Raw genomic sequence first — 19,791 nt, forward strand, 5'->3', positions numbered from 1 at the left:
GTTGTTAGAAAAGGCAGGAGGATCATATCTTAAGTAAACCTCAATCTGTAGTTTGAAGTTTGTTAGTTACAAGGCAAACTGAATGAAAGGGTTAAGAATTCTGCTTAACAGCAAGCACACATATTTATAATGATCATCTTTCTATAAAACTGAGATTTTTTTTTAGAATATTTAGAAAATGGGATATAATCTGAATTTTTTTCTCAACTTAATTCCAAAATCCCCTCTCCAACCATTCATTTAAAAATGTTATTATATTTTTAAAATGAAGATAAAATTTTATTGTGTACATTTAAGTTATACAATATAATGTTATAAGATACAGGAAGGTAGTAAAATGGCTACTGTAGTGAAGCAAATTAGCATATCCGTCACGGTTACCTATTTTTTTGTGACAAGAGTAGATAAAATATATTCATTTAGTAAACTTTTAATATAATGAAATGTTATCATCCATAGTCCTCATGTGGTACATTAGATTTCTAGACCTACATATCCTACACGTGTACTGTTTTATATCCTTTAACCTACATTTCCCCCATTTCCTCCCTCTCCCTCCCCGTCACCCCAGTTAACCACTGTTTTATTATCTGTTTTTGCGTACTTAACATTTAAAAAATGATTTCACATATAAGTGAGATTATGCAGTATTTTTCCTTCTGTGTCTGGTTTATTTCACCTAGCATAATGTTTTCTAAGTTTACACACTTGGCAAATGGCAGGATCTCCTTTTTAAAGGTTGAATAATATTCCATCATAGATATGTAATATATATATTACATAAATACACATACATATTTCACACATACCCCACAGTTTCTTGTTCATTCATCCATTGATGGACATTTCACCTGTTTCCATATTTTGGCTTCTGTGAATATAGTTGCAATGAACATGGGAGTGCAGGTACCTTGACATGGTGGTGATTTCATTTCCTTTGGGAATACGCCCTGAAGTAGGATTGCTGGGTCATATGGTACTTTCTATTTGTACTTTCTTTAGGAATCTATACCATTTTCCACCATCTCTACCAATGACCACACTAGTCTACATTCCCACCAACCCCATGCAAGGGTCCCTGTTCTCCACACGCTTGCCAACACTTGTTACCTGTTGTCTTTTTGATAATAGCCATCCCAACACATGTGAGCCCACCCTTCCTTTTAACTGTCATTTTAAACGTAGCACAGTGGTTGGGTGCGGTGGTTCACGCCTATATTCCCAGCACTTTGGGAAGCCGAGGCGGGCAGATCACCTGAGGTTAAGAATTCAAGACTAGTCTGGCCAATATGGTGAAACCCCATCTCTACTAAAAATACAAAAATTGGCTGGGTGTGGTGGTGGGTGCCTGTAGTCCCAGCTACTTGGGGTGCTGAGGCAAGAGAATCTCTTGAATCTGGGAGATGGAGGTTGCAGTGAGCTAAGATCGCATCACTGCACTCGACTAGGCTACAGAACAAAGTAATTTAGTCTTTTGTCAATGATTGAGAATTTTGATCATATGTATTAAGAATCTTTAAAATGTTTCTACATCTTGGTGTAATCTAAGGAATCAACTTTAAACACAGGAAAACATTTTTTTTCAAATAGACACAAAGTTTGAGCTTAGGTCTTGTGGCAGGCATGGAGGTGCCACATGAGAGAATCTGGTGAGGGAAGTGAGTTGGCCGGCAGCCTCCAGCTCCTGCACCTTTGGCATCCAGCACAACATTCACGCCAAGGCCACACGGATGCTCATAGCCATCAACCTGGCTGAGACTTTCTCAAAGCAGTTTGCTGCTCTTTGTATCCAGCCGTCCTTCCTCCCTTCTTTCCTTTCCCAAGCATCAGACCTTCATCATGCTCAAAGGCTCTCTTGGTTTATGCCAGCTCCCTCTCCTTCATCCTTAACAGAAGTTTTCCCTGTTAATTCTCCTGTACTTCTAAATCCATCTTGGCCTCCACTTCCTAGAGGATGTGAACTAGCAGGCCTATAGGATGAATAGGATTTACACAGGCAAAGAGGGGAGTCTGAGAAGTCCACGTAGAGTGGAGCACATGATAACCTCGAGGGACTGAGAGATGCCAGTGTGTTGAAGCGGAATGAGTGGAGGGAGGGCAGGATGTGAATCAAGCTGGAAGGGGAGGCAGGGCCACACAAGGATTTTTCACTTTATTCTGTCAGCAAAATCCATTAAGGATGTTCATTAGAGATAATCAGACTTGCATTTTGAAAAGATTATTTGGGCACCCATGTAGCAAAGGCACCATTTTGAGAGGCCAATGAAGTAGTCTAAGTCAGAGTGAATGGTAGCCTAGACTAGGTTGTTGGTGGGGAGATGAAGCCATTTAGTTTTATTTGAGAGATATTTATGAAATCAAATCCATGAGATTTGGTGATGAGTCAGAAATAAGGGGATGAGGGAGAGGAAGCTTAAAGGCTTCCATGTTTGGGCTTTCATAGCTTGATAGGTGGATGTGCCATACGCTGAACTTGGGAACCCTTGAAAAGAACTGGGAATAGAGGGAAGACTATGCCCACTGAATCTGAACAAACTGTATTTGAGGTGTTCAAAAGGTAACATTCAAGAAAGGAGTCAAGTAGGCGTTTGGTATTGGACCAGGACTGGTGAACAAAACATGCGCCTGCAAACATAATTGCAGTTTTTGCCACTGAAAGTAATGGCAAAAGCCACAATTATGTTTGCACCAACCTAATACACCTGTAGATCATTGGTGCTGCTGCAGAAGCTTGTGATCCAGGAGCCAGAGTCTTTTTTCCTGAGAGCTGGGGAGTGACCGAGAAGCTGGTAGAGGACAGTAGCTCCTCTGCAAACAGGTGCATGGCAGGGGTGAAGAACTAGCCCTGGAGGAATAGGTGTTTGTCCTTGATGTCTTTTGTGGCTTGGCAAAAGGATGAATAAGTAAAGGTCTGAAAGTGACTATGAGGAACAGACACTCACACACACACATGCGCACATGCACGCATACCCCAAAAGATTTATTTTAAGGAATTGCTCATGCACTTGGAGCTGGCAAATCCAAAATGTGTAGGGTAGGCCAACAAGCTCAGGCAGGAGTTGATATGACAGTCTTGAGGCAGAATTTCTTATTTTCCTGGGAAACCTCTATTTTTGCTGTTAAGGCCTTCCAACTGATTTGATGAGGCCCACCCACGTGATTGAGGGTGATTTCTTTACATGAAGTCAATTGATTGTAGATGTTTACCACATCTACAAAATACATTCACAGAAACACTTAGATCAATGTTACTAAGTACCTGGACACTACAGCCTAGCCAAGTTGACACATGAAACTAACCAACACAGGAACTGTGGTGGCTCTGGGGAAGTGGAACTCTTGACCTCAAGGTTCCAGTGAAGGCCAGTGGGAGGGGAGAACATTCTGCTAAGTTTGAGGACTCAGGGAGTGTGCCAGGTAAGGATTAACAGTTCCAGAAAGCCTAGTGCACTGTGAACTCAGTTCTCAGGATCTGTGAACTCAGTGAAAACTGAAGGCTAGGGAAGGAAAAGGGGTTGCAGTGGAACCTCCATTCCAAGCCATCACAATGGCTATGGAGAGAAAAGTGTGTCCAGGCTCCCCACTTCATCTTCATGCCTGCAGGTGGACTGAAGTCCAGCCTGCCTTATCTGACGTCTGGCCTGTCTTCAGGGGATTCTTCTCTGGACATAGTGAAATGGAGAGTTCCCTGACCCCCCTTGAAGGACATGCAACAGGGGTGTGGCTCACTGTTCAGTTTCTGTGCACGCTCGAACACCTTAGAGGAGAGGGAGCATACAGATGGGCAGGTGCAGGAACCGGGGAGAGTGCTTTTTGGACTCCGGCCCCACAGTAGTGTCTAGAGGTGGATCCCTGTGACTCCTGAAGCCCTAGTGGGCATGATCCAGTGCTCTTTTAGCTCTGCTGTCCACAGATGGCTTAAGTGGTAACCAACTCAGTGTCCTCTTGGTACCCGGGTTCTTGTCCAGCATCCAGAAGGAATCAGGTCACATATGGACTTGAAGGATGGTGAATGCAGGGGTTTTACTGAGTGGTGGAGGTGGCTTTCAGTGGGATGGATGGGGAGCTGGAAGGGAGATGGAATGGGAAGATACTCTTCCCCTGAAATTTGGCCGTCCAGTGGCTGATTTCCTCTCTGACTGTCCCCAGCAGAACTCCTCTCAACGTTCAGATGCTCCTTCTCTTCTCTCCTCTCAGTTGCACCGTCTTGCCACTCTTTTGCTCTTCTGTTCATCTGCCCATCTGCTTGTCTGCCCATGGAGCCTGGGGTTTGGGGTTTATATGGGTACAGGATAGGGGGCTGTGGCAGGAGAAAAGGCAACTTCTGGGTGCAAAACAGGAATGCCTGTTCCCATTTAGGGCCATGGGTTTCCAGGCTTGAGGGTGGGGCCTTTGCTGAGGAACCGCCCTCTTCTACCCAGTATTTCCGTGTCTCCTGTCTGTATCAATAGTGCCCCATGCCATGCCACCCTCCATCTACTACTGCCCTCATCATGTCTATTAGGCTGGACTCATAATTCTGCCATGCTGATTTTTTAGCACAGACGGCTGTGTTTTTATATGGCATTCTAAATTGTTTATTAACTATTGCCAACTATGCTATGATTCATAAAGGAAATGGCTTTCAGGAGTGTGGAAGCCAATCAATCTAAGCAGGAATTGCCACCTGTGGGAATACAGAAGTAAAATCTGCCAATACTTTTGGTGGTATAAATGTTTATACTTGAAAAGCACAAACTTCTTTAGAAGGAATGAAGGTTTGCTCTATAATTTCTCAAGAACTAAATGTCACACAGAGTGGGAAATAAAAAAAGTCTACTAACATGATGGATTTGGTGCAAATTTCTTGTCTTTAAACCTCAACTTTAAATTTTTATTATTTATTTATTTATTTGTTTGTTTGTTTTTAGAGACAGGGTCCAAGCTGGTCTCGAACTCCTGAGCTCAAGTAATCCTCCTACCTCAGCCTCCTGAGTACCAGTTTTCTTCTCTGTAAAATGGGTGGGGAATCACTCCTGCCTGGATTATTCTAGATTATTCTCCAGAATAGATCAAATTAACTGATAAAATTAATCCATTAGAAGAGTTTAAAATATTAGGTAAATGGGAGCAATGGTTGTTATTACAACGGTTGTTGCTACTCTTATTATTATCCTCCTTATTTTCATAGAATCAAAATGCAATTTGGAATTTTAATGTGACCTCAACACAAGGGAAAACAGAATGCATGGAGTAGTGCTTGGATCTTTCCATATTAAAAATCGCTTATCATTGATTTAGACGTCTGATTTTTTAAATCAGTATAACGTTTATTTAGATTTTCTCTCCACAGTTTGATTCTCACCCTGTTGGATTAAAGCCCAGGGTGACCAGGCTTTTTGACTCGAGGACCACACAGCGGTTTCTGATTGAGCCTCTGGGCCTCCCTGTCCCAAGGCTGCTCCTGTCTGCTGCGGACAAATTGCACTGCCTCAGGATATTGACCATTTGCCTGCCGATTCTTTTTATTCTCTCTTGGTTCAGGAGGCAGAATTTGTCTATCGCTTCCAATTTGGAGGCAAATTTCAGTCTTGGAATTATTAACCCTCATCTAAATTCATTACACTGAAAGTTCACAGGAATTCAAACGGTGACGTAAGTGTTAATACGGTTTCACTGGCCCCACAGTTACCTGGGCTGCTTGCAATCTTTAGCTGATGCTGCAGGCTCTTAGTGCTAAGAGCAAACCATGCATCCACCCACCCTAGCACCTGCTTATACACAATGTCTCGACACAGCAGTATGAAGGGCAGGCAGGAAGTTATCATTTGCGTCATGCTTGATTTGATTTATCCATTTGGAATTTGTGATTTTTTAGGGCAGAGATTGTATTGAATTTTACTCTTAAAGCTTTACAAAGCAAATTAATTGTGTTGGGTTAAACATTTTTGTCTTTATAGAATAAACCTTTTTTTCCTCAAGCACTAGTAGATGACTATTTGGAAATCACTGATATGTTAATTCCATACCAGGTACTGGATGTACTATTCATGCAAGCAAGGTCATTTAAGCTGCTTACTTGTTTTAAAATGTGTATGTTTCATCTCGCGAGTTAGATACAAGCCTCCGGTGTTTCAACAGTTCTTAGAGTATCTGCCCCTCTCCTTCACCCCCTTATCCTAGATTGTGGCCAGAGTGGCCTTTCCAAGATACAAACCTGATTCTCTTCTGGAAGAAAATAGTTCAGGGTTGCTTCACCACCTTCAGGTGCCTCCAGCCTCTCAGTCCTCCTTGCTGCCCACCCTCTGCCTCATTTTGCACCCTCCCCCCAGGCACTTGTCTTCCAGTCTTGCTGAACAACCTGCAATTACAGAGGGATTTATGAGCTATCAGAGCTGTGCCTGCGCTCCTGCAGCTTTCTACATAGGAACATATTTCCCTTCCGTGGCCTCTTCCTCCTGTGTTTCAAGGCACAACTCACATGCCAGTTTTTCAGGATGGTCTTTCTAGTTACGTGCCTCATCCTGCCCCACCCTTTCTTTGGTCCCCAAGAGCCTATCTATCCTGGCACCCATGGCTGCTATAATTGTTTTTTAATGAAGTTTCTCCCCCAGAGGGAGAAAGTCCAGCATCTATCACACTTTGTGACTCTTAACAGGTACTCAGTGAATATTCCTTGAATTAGTGGTTCTTAACTATTTACTAAACTTTTTCGTAAAAAAAAAAGTCTCTTCTTAGCCTTCACTTATACGTCTGCTTGTTAAAGCGTAGTTTGAGAACCAGCAGCATCAGCATCACCTGGGAGCTTGTGAAAAATGCAGAATGTTGGCCCCACCCCAGACCTGCTCATCAGAATCTGCATCTTAATAAGGTCTCCAGGTGATCTATGCCCACCTTCAGGTTTGAAAAGCACCACTATAAGTAACTGGAAGGAATGCAATTTTATTTCACTTAAAATAATTTAACCAGGCACAGTGGCTCACGCCTGTAATCCCAGCGCTTTGGGAGACCGAGGCCGGTAGATCACTTGAGGTCAGGAGTTCGAGACCAGCCTGGCCAACATGGTGAAATCCCATCTGTACTAAAAACACAAAAATTAGCCAGGCATGGTGGCGGGCACTTATAGTCCCAGCTACTCGGGACGCTGAGGCAGGAGAATGGCTTGAACCTGGGAGGCGGATGTTGCAGTGAGCTGAGATCACGCCATTGCACTCCAGCCTGGGCGTCGCAGCGAGACTCCATCTCAAAAAAATAATAATAATAAAAAATAAAATAAATAAAATAATTTAGTCATTCTTTTTTTTTTTTTTTAAATACAGATTCTCATTCCATTGCCAATGCCCCATGCCATCGTACAGTGGCACGGTCTCTGCTCTCTGCAACTTGTGCCTCCCAAGTTCAAGCAGTTCTCCTGTCTCAGTCTCCCAGGTGGCTAAGATTACAGGTGCTCGCCACCACGACCAACTAATTTTTGTATTTTTAGTAGAGATGGGGTTTCGGCCATGTTGGCGAGACTGGTCTCGAAGTCCTGGCCTCAAGTGATCTGCCTGCCTCGGCCTCCCAAAGTGCTGGGATTACAGGCGTGAGCCACAGCGACCAACCTAGTCATTCAATTTTTAATGCCTTTTCTGAATATTAACGTATTCTAAGGCAATTTTAAAAGTTTATTAAAACTCTAGTATGCTAATTTTAGGAGTAATTTGTAATGAAAAATACAAATTGTCATTTGCATTTGATAGTACTGCAGATACAGGAAACCTTGCTCATAAGAGGGACATAAAGACCACGAGGATGAGTGAAGTATGCCTAATAACAAAATTCCCAGAATTTCCAGGATCTCCAGAATTTCCTCATAGAAGGAGGGGCTTAGGGAAGGCCATGGTTGGAAGAGCAGGCTGAACAATTGGCCTTGAAGTTGTATCTGTATGACAAGCATGCATTTTTGCTTAGATTATGTTACCAAGTTCATATACAATTTTTCTAAACATGAATTTATCCGTATCTTATATAGAAATGAGCAACTGTCAATTGCCTATAACAAAGAATGAGTTAACTTCCTCACCTCTTTTACTGTGAAACTCTACATCCAATTCATTAGCAGATCCTCTAGGCATTACCTTTGGAATGTACTCAGAAGGTGACTACTTTTTTCCATTTTTCTCATGATCACCCTATGCCAAGCCACCTTTATCTCTTGCCTGAATTATTACACTAGCCTCCTCTTGTTTTCCTCCTTCCACCCGACTTCCCAACAGTCTCTTCCCCACTCCGTTGCCAGATCATGCCCTCCTCTGCCCAAAACCATCCAATGGCTTCCCCTCTTACACTGAAGGACACTGAGGCCTTTGCTGAAGACTACAAAGTGTTCCATGGCCTGGCCTCTGACCCCCTCCAACTTTATCCTCTTCTTTCCCCTTGTTTTCCTTCCTTCCTTCCTCCCTCCCTCCCTCCCTCCCTCCCTCCCTCCCTTCCTTCCTTCCTTCGTTTTTTTGAGATGGAGTCTTGCTTTGTCACCCAGGCTGGAGTGCAGTGGTGCAATCTCGGCTTACTGCAACTTTTGCCTCCTGGGTTCAAGTGATTCTCCTGCTTCAGCCTCCAGGAGTAGCTGGGATTACAGGCGCCCTCCACCACACCCAGCTAATTTTTGTATTTTTGATAGAGATGGGGTTTCACCATGTTGGTCAGGCTGATCTTGAACTCCTGACCTCAGGTGATCTGCCCTCCTTGGCCTCCCAAAGTGCTGAGATTACAGGCATGAGCCACTGCGCCTGGCCTGCCTTGCTGTCTTTTACTTTTGTGCTTTCACACAGGCTTCCTGGACGTTTCTCAAGCCTGGCCACAATGCTTCTGCCTCAAGGCCTTTGCATGGATTCATTCCACTGCCAGAAAGCGTCCCAGGTATCCTAATGGCCTATTCCCTCCTTCTTCAGGTTTCCCTAAAACGGCAGAGAGTCCTTCCCTGGTCTCCTGCCACCCCTTTCACCTACCCCTCCACTGTCACTTTTTGTCTCTTTATCCTGCTTTATGTTTTATCATGGCAGTTATCACCATCATCTGATACAGTACTTAGTTATTTTACCTATTTTTGTATCTTTCCACTAAAATTCAAACTCCGTAAAGTAGGGGATTTGTCTTATTCACTGTTTTATCCCCAGTGCCCAGAACAGCCTTGCATATAGTAATTGCTTAATAAATATTGGTTGTATAAAGCCATGAATGACAGCACAGAGGGTCGGTGTTGAGAGGATGTCACTGATGAAGATTAGTGGAGGATGGCTCAAGTTCATTGTCACTACATCAGATGTTACCTACAAGTGTTCAATTCTTTCTTTGTAAACCTGAATACCGGCATTGCTAATAAATTGCAATATTGTCAGGTTAACAGATCTTTCTCTCCTTATCAATGTCATGTAATACTCAGAAGACTGTATGTTAGAGGCAAAGAGAAAGAAAGAAAAGGTCTTCAATAATCCCTAGTGCTTAGTCCCTGTATGTCTTATAGTCCTTGTTTATTCTCTTTCCTGCCTAGTTTATCTTTTTATTTTATTTTATTTTTATTTTATTTTATGTTTGAGATGGAGTCTTGCTCTTGTCGCCTAGGCTGAAGTGCAGTGGCACGATCTCGGCTCACTGCAACCTCCACCTCCTGAGTTCAAGCGATTCTCCTGCCTCAGCCTTCCCAGTAGCTGGGATTACAGGTGCCCGCCACCATGCCTGGCAAAGTTTTGTACTTTTAGTAGAGATGGGGTTTCACCATGTTGGCCAGGCTGGTCTCGAACTCCTGACCTCAGGTGATCCACCTGCCTTGGCCTCCCAAAGTGCTGGGATTACAGGCGTGAGCCACTGCACCCAGCCCAGTTTATCTTCTTAAACAGTCTGTGCCACTTTGAATGGATAGGATATTTGTTTTAAATTGAAGGTTGTTAAAGTGACCCAACTATAGTCCCAAACTATTAGCCTACACCAAAGATCAGCAAATTTTTTCTGTAAAAGATCAGATTGAAAATATTTCAGGCTTTCCAGGCAACATGTAGTTTTTGTGGTGACAACACTGTCATTGCACTAGAAAAGGAGACATAGGCACTACTTAAACATACGGGTGTGGTTTTGTTACAAAAGTTTACAAAAACAGGCCTGCTGGAGTTGGCACATGGCCATGGTTTGCTGATCCCTGGCCTAAACCAAAGTCATACATTTCTAGACTGTTAACACTTGCGGGTATGACAGTGTCTAACACGTATGCTAGGTACAAAGAAATATCTGTCAAATAAGGAAATAAATAGACACAACCTAAGAAATCCATTGGTAATTTTAGATACTGTTAGTCATGGTTGAAATGGTTGGTGCCATGATCCTGCCATGGCCTAAGCATTCGGGCTTCCGGAACGTGGCTGTGAAGAACCCTTAGCCAGGGAAATAGTGCTTCATCTCACCACTCTTAAGACACATTTTTCACCATTTACCTTCCTTCAAGTCAGGATATATCGTGTATCTTTCAATGATACCAGAAGCACGTTTCCTTTTCAGTGGTGGAGAAGATAATGGTGTGTCTCACAATTGTTGGTATCTTAGATTTGAAGAAATAAGGTATATCTGGTCACTTGGATTTTCAGATTAACAAGTGACCAAACAAAATGTCCAACTAAGAAAGAACTATGTTGTCTGTGATGTAATAATTGCCAGGGCTGATGAAGGTAATAGTGTCTGGATCTGGGTGCAAAGGCTCTTGATTACTCTATCTTTCAAGCAATATAGACTTTCATGGTGAATGGATAGACAATGAAAAGGAGGTTTCCATGTTTTGGACCTTAGTGGTTTTCAGAGTTATTTTTCAAGTCATATCTTCTTTATCGTAGATAATCAAGAATTTACTGGCCCAGAAATTATCAGTGAAAGTATAATTTTAAATGATTGCGTTATCTTTTAAAGTAGGTATAAGAAAGGTAAAGAGGAAGATTTTAATACAAATCAGATCTTTTCATGGTGACAGAGACCATTAATACTGCTTTTCAAATTCTTTGCTTTCAAATACACATTAAAACAGGATAAAAGCAATTAACTATTGGATTTAATCTGAGAAATGTTTTTTGAGCACCTGTTATGAGTAAGTATTGAGTTAAAAGAAGCTAAAGTTGGGAGCAGGTTTCAGATCCCTGGTGGAGCGCCTGGCTCCCCAAAGCTTCACGATGGAAGAAACAGGGGACGTTCAGTAGACTTGTAATGCCCTTTTAATTCTTCCCATGCGCTGACACATTACACTACTGAGATGTGCATCTTATTTATGCTAGATTTGTGACGTATTCTGTAAGCTTGGCTCTCTCTCTCTGAAAGCAAAGCAATTCTTAGAAAATAAGGAGGGAGAATGCAGGGGTGTGGGAGGGAAGGAAGGATTACTGCTTTTGGGCATCTGGGCCAGGTGTTCATTTCCTGGCCGTAGATGGATAACTACCTGTTTACTTTCCTCTGACTAAGAAGAGTAGATACCTGAAATTGTCTAAGCGAAGACATAGAGTAGGATTTGGTAACCTGGGAATGGGCAGGGTACTTGATTTTGGGGCATAATAACCTGATTTCAGGATGGCTGGCAACACAGTGGAGGGCAGGGGAAGAGGAGAGCCTTACCTGTTGCCTCTCCTTCCTCTTACCCTCCATCCCTGGGAACCTTATGGTTTCTCTGGGGTGTTCCCAGATATACAAGTGGCAGATGCCCTTCCTCCGTGTTTACAAAGCCACTGCCACTCCCATCTTCCACACTCCCAGCCAACGGCTGAAGGAGGCCTTGACCATCTGAGCTGCTGAGGTCACAACCCACATCCCACCCCCATGTAGGCACTGATGGGATGGAAGACTGGAGCTGTTTTCCATTCCCAAACACCTGATGGACGGACAGAAGGAAGGGCACATGGCTTTATTCTGTTTGGAGAACTCAAAAGCAAACAGATAATTAATAACAGGTATTTTACTAACCGATAACAAAATTAGCAGATTTTGACTTTCCCTATTCCTATGTAATCACAATGAATTGTGTTCAAACATATAAAAAACGTTTGTAGTCCCACGTTCCCCTGAAGTCTCTTTCTTTTTTTATTTTTATTTATTTATTTTTTGAAACGGAGTTTTGCTCTTGTTGAGCAGGCTGGAGTGCAATGGCACGATCTCAGCTCACTGTAATCTCTGCCTCCCGGGTTCAAGTGATTCTCCTGCCTCAGCCTCCCGAGTAGCTGGGATTGCAGGTGCCCACCACCACACCCAGCTAATTTTTGTATTTTTAGTAGAGACAGGGTTTCATCATGTTGGCCAGGATGGTCTCAAACTCCTGACCTCAGGTGTTCTGCCCACCTTGGCCTCCCAAACTGCTGGGATTATAGGCGTGAGCCACCACGCCCGGCTAGGGTGTTTCAATGTTGCAGCCTCATCTTTTTTTTTTTTAAGCCCTATATGCTTTCAGCTCATCTTCTTACCCCTTCCAGGCCCTTGTCTTCTAGTATCTTCTTTTCCCTATCTGTGGATCGCCCTTGGGTTTCTGGTTCCCACTTCTCATCTCCCAGCAGTCACCTGTTACTCAGTCTCTTATGCCTTTGTCAGCAGCATCTACATTTAAATCTTCTACCTTCTGTTAAATTCTCTTTGGCTAATAACACTTCAGGCACAAATATGGCTGGATAAAGAGGCTGCATGTTAGTGTTGAAGACAAATAAGCTCCTCATTTGAGTTTCTTTTATATTAAAATGAAATAAAGCAAAAAATAAAAAATAAAAAAAAAAAACACAGAAAAAGAGCACTAAAAGCAGAAACCACTGTCATGCTACTTTTACTTTTTGCTTAGTTATGCCAAGATGATTATTTTTAAAGACGTGAAATAAACCCACGATAATGGTGTGTTTTATTGCGTTTTCTTTTATTGAGGTTGAAAAAAGGAAGGTTCTTCCCAAAAATCAGATGATGAAACAAAAAGGAAGAGGTGGGGTTTAACAATCCATCTCTTGCATGGTTTGTTTCCTAGATTCTGCATTAATCCATTACATGCCTGCAATCCTCGCACTTTGGGAGGCTGAGGTGGGAGGATCTCTTGAGCAAAGGAGTTTGAGACCAGCCTGGGCAACATAGGGAGACCCTGTCTCTACAGAAAACAAAACAAAACAAAACATTAGCTATGCATGGTGGTGCACACCTGTGGTCTCATCTATTCAGGAGGCTAAGGTGGGAGAATTACTTGAGCCTGGGAGGTCAAGGCTGCAGTGAGCCATGATCCTGCTATTGCACTCCAGTCTGGGCAACAGAGCAAGACCTTGTCTCAATTAAAAAAAAAAAGAGAGAGAGAGAGACACACACACACAGATGAGAGGCCTTCTCTCTCTCCCCAGGTGGTTGTGCCACTTTAAGACTTCTTTAAGGGAAGTAGAGAGGATGAGGGAGCACTGATCAGGCATTGCCCAAGGAGCTTGGCTGGAATCCAGGCCACACAATAGTTGCAGGAACATTTGACACTCAAATAACACAAGGCCACAAGGCAAGAGCAGAGGCGAAATAAAACCTGTTACAGCAACACTCAGGGGGAATGTAACACGTGTTTCCACACTTATTTATAGAAGCTTGTTCCACCTCTACAGCAGGGACCTTTTGGCAGTCTTAATTTATTTCTGGGGAAAATCTTTGGTACAAAATTGTTTTAAACAACCAGTACTTTACTAACTGCACTGACGGCAAAGGAATGTGAGCAGAAATGATCAACACAACATGTTTTCTCTTCATAACATGATTGCTTTGTATTTGCATAGTCTCTAATAATCAATGTATAGATAACATGGCTCAAGTGATTTTGTGATAAAATAAACAGGGAAACTATTAATCAAACCAAGGTATAAAAATTAGTATAGTTCTTATAGTTGCAGCATAGTCAGGGCTAATAAGTGGTGGTTATGCCAATGTTTCCCCTTGAGGTGGTATAGAAAATAAAGGTCACCACCTCAAAATTCTCGTTTATGTAAGACTCAAAGAATGTCTGTGTTGTCGATACTCCCACGGCACTGAGCAGCTGACCCTTGTTTTAAATGTCTGTGGTTATAACTGCGCTTGTCTAGGCTCTTGTTAAGATCAAGAAAATTTCTGGTTATTTGGTGTTGCAGTTATTAGAAATGTATCTGTCACTATTGCTTCTTTTCTTTTTAATTTGTTATTATTATTTTTTCGAGACAGAGTCTCACTCTGTTGCCCAGGCTGGAGTGCTGTGGTATGATCTCGGCTCACTGCAACCTCCGTCTCCCGGGTTCAAGTGATTCTCCTGCCTCAGTCTCCCAAGTATCTGGGATTACAGGCATGTGCCACCACACCTGGCTAATTTTTGTGTTTTTAGTAGAGACGGGGTTTTGCCATGTTGGCCAGGCTGGTCTCGAACTCCTGACCTCAGGTCATCTGCCCACAAAGTTCTGGGATTACAGGTGTGAACCACCGTGCCCAGCCTGCTTCTTTTCGGTCCTAAAGAAAATGCTGAGTTGTTGCAGTGAATGTTGACCCTACAGGATACCTTGGTATGTGCTTTCAGGAAGACACTGTAGCTAAGTTGTTCAGGTTCCCAACTCCTGAGGTTTAGAATCAGAACTGTTTTTGAACCCTCCCTCTGTCACTTTCTAGCTGCAGGACTTTGAACAAGTTATGTACCTCTGGAAGTTTCAGTTTTCATAGTCACAAGGAGGGGTTGTTATGAGGATTAAATGAAATCATGTTTGCAGAGTAAGGTAAATGCTAAGCTTTGGAAATAAAAAGAAAGCCCAATATGTAGTGGCTTAAATAAGAGAGGAGTTTATTTGTCTCTCACCTGAGGCTGACCTGTAGGCACTATCAGGCCATTCAGGGATCCAGGTTACACAGCCCTCTTGTTGCTCTTCAATCACTGGTCTTCTTGGATTGCTGTCTGCACCTCGGGTCCGGCCAGGGAAAGGGCTAGGAGCCAAAGACTAAGGAAAGTGACTCGTTTTTACCAATGGAGAAGACTGAGAGGTATGCTTGTCACTTCAGCTCACATCCCATTACTGCAGACCCATCTTACTCACTTGGTCATGCCTCGCTGTAAAGGAAGCTGGAAAATGTAGTCTTTGGCTGGGCGGCCATGTGTCCAGGGAAAAAAGAGAAGATACATTTTGGGGAGATAACTGTCTGTCATAGCATATAGCACTCAAAACTCAGCACATAGTGCTTAAACATAGATGCTATTATTTTCATGAATTCTCTCTAGTATGTGTTCTTTGGGTATATTTCCTCAATTAGATCATTGCCTGGAACAATTATTATTTCTTGGATATGGAATAAATTGTTTTTATTCTATTAATTAATAAAAGTAAAATTAATACAAATATTAAGTCATTTTTATGGATGTTCTGGGTTTCTCCAGTGCAACTTTTTCTTTTCTTTCTTTCTTTCTTTTTTTTTTTTTGAGATGGAGTCTCGCTCTGTCGCCCAGGCTGGAGTGCAGTGGCTGGATCTCAGCTCACTGCAAGCTCCGCTTCCCCAGGTTCACGCCATTCTCCTGCCTCAGCCTCCCGAGTAGCTGGGACTACAGGCGCCCGCCAACTCACCCGGCTAGTTTTTTGTATTTTTTAGTAAAGACAGGGTTTCACCATGTTAGCCAGGATGGTCTTGATCTCCTGACCTTGTGATCCGCCTGTCTCGGCCTCCCAAAGTGCTGGGATTACAGGCTTGAGCCACCGTGCCCGGCCTTCTTTCTTTCTTTCTTTTTTTTTTTTAGAAGGAGTCTTGCACTGTTGCCTAGGCTGAAGTACAGTGGTGCTGTCTCGGCTCCCTGTAACCTCTGCCTGCTGGGTTCAAGCAATTCTCCTGTGTCAGCCTCCCCAGTAGCTGGGACTACAGGTGCATACCACCATGCCCGGCTAATTTTTGTATTTTTAGTATAGGCGAGGTTTCACCATATTGGTCAGGCTGGTCTCGAACTCTTGACTCTAGGTAATCTACCTGCCTCAGCCTCCCAAAGTGCCGGGATTACAGGCATAAGCCACTGCACCCAGCCCAGTGCAACTTTTTCAACTGGCTCTCTTTCATCAGATGGTGGGGTGAGCTGTGAGGAAGGGCTGGGAGGACAAGTACCAGCAATGTTCCTAGGTGACATCGTCTAACCAGAGAATGTTTTTGATCCTCATACAGAGGAGGTATATGCATGTGGGAACCAGCACCTTGACCATGAGCTTCTTCCCACTACATACCAGATGCTGGAGAAGCAGAGGCAAAGGGAGAAATGCAATTTTAACTCTTGCCTGTTTGTAAGCATGAATCGGTCTAACATGTTTGGCAGGCTGTGATTTTTCTCCTGCATCATAAAGAAATACCAAAACAAGCTTCATAAATTTCTCTCTTACATACTTAGGTCTCTGGAGTTGGCTGGATTTCTCCTCTCAGTATTTTGTCATTCTAGCAGACTCTAACAGCACAAGCAAATCTTCCCTGCGGGGAGAAGTGAAGAAAGAGGTCCTTCCTGAAGGTGTAGACCTGTCTGTTTGGTTGGCCCTGCTGGAATCTTGGACTGTCAGTTCTGGAGGGTCATTAAAGATTACCCAGCCAGCCATTCCATGTAGGAGTCACATCCCCAAAACTGTTGTCAGGTCCAGCCTTAGGTGGAGCAGTTTCTAGGAGGTCACCAGCCTGTAATATAGTTAGTTCCATTTTTGGACAGCTTTGACCATGAAACTTTTTTTTTTCCCCACATTGTGTCAAAATCTTCCTCTTCATAATATTTACCTACCTTACTACTACGGGTTTCTACTCTCTGAGCCACAGAGCACAGTTCTAATTCCCTTTGCAGCTCTTTCTTCTGATGTTGGGTAATGACGCTAAACGCCTCATATGAATGGCGTGATGCCACTTTCACTGCCTAGTTCTTGGATGAACAACACACGTAGAGTGGGAGCTGACATGCGTCACACATGCGAATCACCTCTGAAGCAAACATAAAGTACGTTTGTGTTACGGGGTGGCATAGAAGAGCGTATTGGATGGGTACTGGACTATCCTAGTCTGGGCCTGATGAAGATGCACGTGGCCAAGTCAAGGAGACCACTGTGGGGCAATGTGGTCCACAACTCGGGAAACTTTGATTCTTTTGTGGACGTCATGTGCCGTGCCTGCTCTATGCCAGGCACTGGGCCAGTGGTTTATAAATGACTGAGTCACTGCCCTTGCTCTTTCGCTCACAGTTTAGAGGAGCCACCCTGGGAAACAAACACAATGAAACCAGAGCATAATGAACATCAGAGGTCTGGGAGCCCCAGAGATGGGGGTGTGCTGGATGGGGAAGGGCAGCCTCCTTGCCTTGGCTTCTCTAAGCCTGGTTTTTGTTGGCTAGACCATTGGAGAACAGTGAACAGGAAGGAGCAGGCTGTGCTCATGGTGTGGGCCCGGACAGGAGGCTGGAAAAGCAGGCGGAGGCTGGGAAGGCAGGCATAGGCTGTGCCAGGAAAGACCTGGATTCCATGGTGAGAGTTGACTTTTTCCTGAAGATACCAGGTATTGGAGGACTGTAAGCTAGAGAATGACATGATCAGCTCTGGGTTAGGGAGATGGGTCTGGGTGCTCTATGGAGTGAGGTTTGGAGTACGTTCAGATTGATAGCAGATCAGCCCGGAGTCTACTGCATAATTCCAGGCAAGAAATGCCAAAGGCCTGCTCTAAATCTGCAGGGAAGGAAGAGGCAGACTGACAGGGGAGAAAAATAGGAAAAGTAACTGATGGGGCTTGGATACTGAGGCCACGCGGGAGGAAGGAGAGGTGAGGAAGAACAGCCTGCGACGGCTTCCACACAGGAGATGCCCATGGTGGCAGGGGAGCTGGAGGGACTTCAATTCCTGTCACGAAAGTACTGAGAGGCCCCAGCCCAGGCACAGCTCCTGGGCTGGGCTTCTTCTCCCTCTGAGGGGTAGGGTGCCCAGGCCCACTGAGGACAGGGGGCTGCTGCTGGGTCTGCTGAGACCAGAGAGTGGGCGTGCTCTGCAAAGTAAGAAGCACGAATCAGAGTCCACACACTGTCTCCTTGGAAGGACGACTCCTGTCTCCCCTTGGCTCTAACATGATCCTAAGAATAGTCTGGGATCTGATCTAGTGTCTATGGAGCCTGGACCAGGATCCCCAGTGCCTCCTGGGGCCGACTCAGGTCTGATCTGTGCTCACATCAGCTCAGGAAGGGCATGGAGACTCCAGTGCTTTCAAGCCTCCTCCCTTCTTGATAGTTTAGTTTCAAACTCACTCAAGGGAATACTCAACAATTAGTCTAATTTCATCCCCCTTTGCCCCTTTCTCTCTTTTCCAGCAACACACGTACAATGTTTCTTAGATTGGTTCTTAGCTTTTCTACAAACAAAACCACAATCACAGTCTGTTAGTCACCGAATTATTAATTCCTAACTTAACATAAAACAAATGCCTACGTGAAACAGTAATAAAGCATTGCAAGAATATTTATTTTGAGTGACTAAACTATACACTTCCTGTTCAGTGTTAGGGAAAATTGGTCTTTATTATTCCAGGGAAATGTCAAAATCACTAAGTATTGTAGCATTTTGACCTGCATTATGTTGAACAAACTTTCCACATGTTTCTCATAAAAATATACATCAGAGATGGCTTCAAACTGAACGTCAAACTTAGTTAAAAGTACAAACCTCTTCAAAGTTATTTTGAAGATCACATATAACAATCAAATCCACATCAGCATGGGCTGGTTTTTCTTAGAGGCTGCCTCATGCTGATGGATTTAGCATCTCAGTGAGTGGAAGGGAGGCCTCTGCACTCATCAGAATGAGCTCTGCCAATTGCCAGGTCGGGCTTTGGAGAAACGCTCTCTCCACCAATTTTTTTTTTTAAAGTATATAACTGCTTATAAAAACATTTTAAAAAATCCATATGCTTTATCTTGCTTGACACTGTGTGATGATCACCTGGGTGTATACATATGTAAATATTTATCAAATGCTACACTCTTCTGTATGGTAATTATAGTTCATTTAAATATGAATATATATTTTCATATTTCATGGAATGTCAGCAAGAATCATTTTAAAAGTTCTTTCTAGTTAGAGGTTGAAAAGGGGGATGTATTTTGTAGGCCGCTATTTAGTTGCTTAAAAATCTTAGTTTTGGCCAGGGACAGTGGCTCAGGCCTGTCATCCCAGCACTTTGGGAGGCCAAGGCAGAAGGATCACATGAGCCCAGGAGTTCGAGACCAACCTGGGCAATATAAGAAGATCTCATCTCTACAAAAAATAAAAAATTAGCTGAGTGTGGTTCCAGCTACTTGGGAGGTGGAGGTAGGAGAATTGCTTGAGCTCTGGAGGCAGAGGTTGTTGAACTGAGATCGTGCCACTGTGCTCCAGCCTAGGCAAAAGTAAAAATAATAGTAAGTTTAAGTTTCATACTCACTAGACTCTAAGTGAAGTATTTTGGGTTGTACTGCATGGTATCTTTTTGTAGGATCCTAAGAAAAATTGGCATCTGCTTGGGAAAGAATGAGCACTTCCTGCTTATCTTGGCCCAGGGTAGGGATGGGAAGGGTGGAGTGTGAAGTGGGAGGCTGGACCATAATTTTTCCTAAACACCGTTAAGTGTTTTGTGGCTCTTATACTATTTTGTAATAGAGGTTTTATTAATTTTGAAAATGGATTTCGTAGTTATTTCATTGCCTTAAACATCTGCAAAGCCACAATGGTACTGAAGGAGGCTAATTTCTAGAACATGGGCATCTTACTTTTTAGGATTAACATCCATAAAGTATAAGCGCTTTTATGTTTGGGTTATTGATAAATATCTATATAC

This window comes from Papio anubis, chromosome 1 (assembly GCF_008728515.1).
Source record: "Papio anubis isolate 15944 chromosome 1, Panubis1.0, whole genome shotgun sequence".
NCBI lineage: Eukaryota > Metazoa > Chordata > Mammalia > Primates > Cercopithecidae > Papio > Papio anubis.